Source organism: Tachyglossus aculeatus, chromosome 25, assembly GCF_015852505.1.
Source record: "Tachyglossus aculeatus isolate mTacAcu1 chromosome 25, mTacAcu1.pri, whole genome shotgun sequence".
In the NCBI taxonomy this organism is placed as follows: Eukaryota; Metazoa; Chordata; class Mammalia; order Monotremata; family Tachyglossidae; genus Tachyglossus; species Tachyglossus aculeatus.
The window spans coordinates 15,005,604-15,008,193 of record NC_052090.1 but is presented as its reverse complement, the minus strand read 5'-3'; positions in this window follow the sequence as shown (position 1 = coordinate 15,008,193).

The following is a 2,590-nucleotide window of genomic DNA, read 5'->3' as shown; positions in this document are numbered from 1 at the left end:
GTGACTTGTCCAAGGTCACACAGCAGACAAGTGGCCCTACTGAGAGCTCACCTCCTCCAGGAGGCCTTCCCAGACTGAGCCCCTTCCTTCCTCTTCCCCTCGTCCCCCTCTCCATCCCCTCCATCTTACCTCCTTCCCTTCCCCACAGCACCTGTATATATGTATATATGTTTGTACATATTTATTACTCTATTTATTTATTTATTTATTTTACTTGTACATATCTATTCTATTTATTTTATTTTGTTTGTATGTTTGGTTTTGTTCTCTGTCTCCCCCTTTTAGACTGTGAGCCCACTGTTGGGTAGGGACCGTCTCTATATGTTGCCAATTTGTACTTCCCAAGCGCTTAGTACAGTACTCTGCACACAGTAAGCACTCAATAAATACCATTGATGATGATGATGAAGTGGCGGAGCTGGGATTAGAATCCATGACCTTCTGATTCCCAGGCCGATGCTGCTGCTAGTTTATACCTCACCAGTGGACAAACCAGAGCCTGGTTCCAGTGTCTGATATTTTGTCTGCTAGACTACACTCTCTCCAAGCCCCCATGTAGGTTGGGGAAACTCATGGCCTTATGTGGAGAGATAGCCAGAGAAAGAGATCAGTTAGGGTTCTGGCATCCAGGAGATGCTGCAACAGAAGCAGACATTTCCACACTGTTGGGGCTCCCATGCCGTATTATGACCTAGAGAGGTTATTTTTTTTCTTTAATATGGTACTCGTTAAGCACTCACTATGTGTCAGGCACTGTACGAAGCTCTGGAGTAGATAAAAGCTAATTAGGCTGGACACAGTCTGTGTCCCACATGAGGTATACAATCTTAATCCCCATTTTCCAGATAATGGAACTGTGGCAGAGAAGTGAAGTGACTTACCCAAGGTCACACAACGTACACGAGGCAGAGCTGGGATTAGAACCCAGGTCCTTCTGATTCCCAGGCCGGTGCTCTATCCATTAGGTCACATATCTAATGCTACTATTCTGAATATTCTATCTGAAACACTCCCCCAATTTCAATCGTATTTATCACTCCTGACTCGCTGCCTAAGATCAAGTCACGAATAGCTTCCGGCTGTGGAATTGTTTCAGCAAGTGGCAACATTGCATGTTCCTTAGATTATCTTTCTCTCCTAATACTTCTTTGGGTGCTTACTATTCTTCCTAACATCTTGGAATTAAAGCCTCTTTACCCAGAGTTCTGGACTCTACAAAGATCCCTTTTAACATGTCATTGGATTTTTCACTTCTCCGAAAGTCAGGAGCAGTTACAGAGAAGTCTGACCCAATCACTGTCTCAGCTTTAATTCAAAACTTGCAGCATGGGAACCAGATTTATGTATCTCAGTATTTTGTTGTTGTTTCTTTCCTGCATCCATTCAAAACCAGCCTATTATGCAGTCTATTCCTTTTGTGGTTTTAAAGCCAAACTGTTTAGTCATTCAGTTAGTTTGATCATATTTACAAATCTTATTGTAGAAAACCTAGACTGTGCTTTGCCAGCAACCACTGTGATCTTTGACAGAGCCACTGCAAATATACAGCTAACATGCCACCTGGAAGCCAAAACTATCCACACAACATTTTCGGGAAGTTAAGTGATACTGAATTTGGCTCAAAGCATTAACAGGTCTTATTTTATTCCTGGAATCAAATTGTCTTAATGGGCAGGCAAAACACTGCCCTCTTCTCTTTCAGAGGGAGCAGGGGGAAAGGATCCAGTCCTGCTGTCTGCTGGGTGCTATAGGGGTAATAGCTGGCTTTTCCCTCAAGGTCCACACCAGGGCAAATTAAATCAAATCTGGCCTGATAGTTTTTCCAAATAAATTTCATACCATTTTGAAGCTTTCATTTTTCCATTATGGTCAGTGTTGGTTGAGAAAGCCTGGACACTGGGATAGAGAGAATGGGGTCCAGTGTGGGTGGTTATTTCCTATTCCTAAATCAGCTCTCAACCTTCATTAGTGACCTCTCCAGTGTAGAAGATGCTAGAAGTTAAGGATTCCAGTACAGTTGTCTCGGCCTGGTACTCCCTGAGTTTCCTTACTCCCAGTGAGTTGTGCATCCTAGGGCCATTTTGACTACTGGCCAAAGCAGCAAATGTAAAACACTCACCTTGCTTCAGAGTCTGCTTATTGCTTCCACTTGAACAATGCATTAGTGGAGGAGTTTTCCTTTTTTGTAAGTTCTATTTAGTTTCACGTCAATCAGAGCCCACATTAAAAACAGATACCACTACCTCAGTTATCATCCTGCACCTATTGTATGCAGAGCAGTGTACTAGGTGCTTGGGAATATGCAGTAGAAGTGTGGAGACATGGTTTTCATGCTATAGAGTGGCTCACAAATCCTCCTTATCAGCATGTTCTAGTCTCATATGCAAGAAGTTGTTAGAAAAAAAATCATATGGGAAAATGGTTCCTCGAGTGATAAATATTTGAGCTAAAATATTGTAGTTTTAGCTAAAAAAGTTCCTTAAGTACCATTTTTCATTTCTAAAACATGAACTATCTAACATTTAGATTCTACCTTATCCATTTTTGAGTTATCATTCTTTGACTTGTAACCTCAGGGAACGTGTCTGCT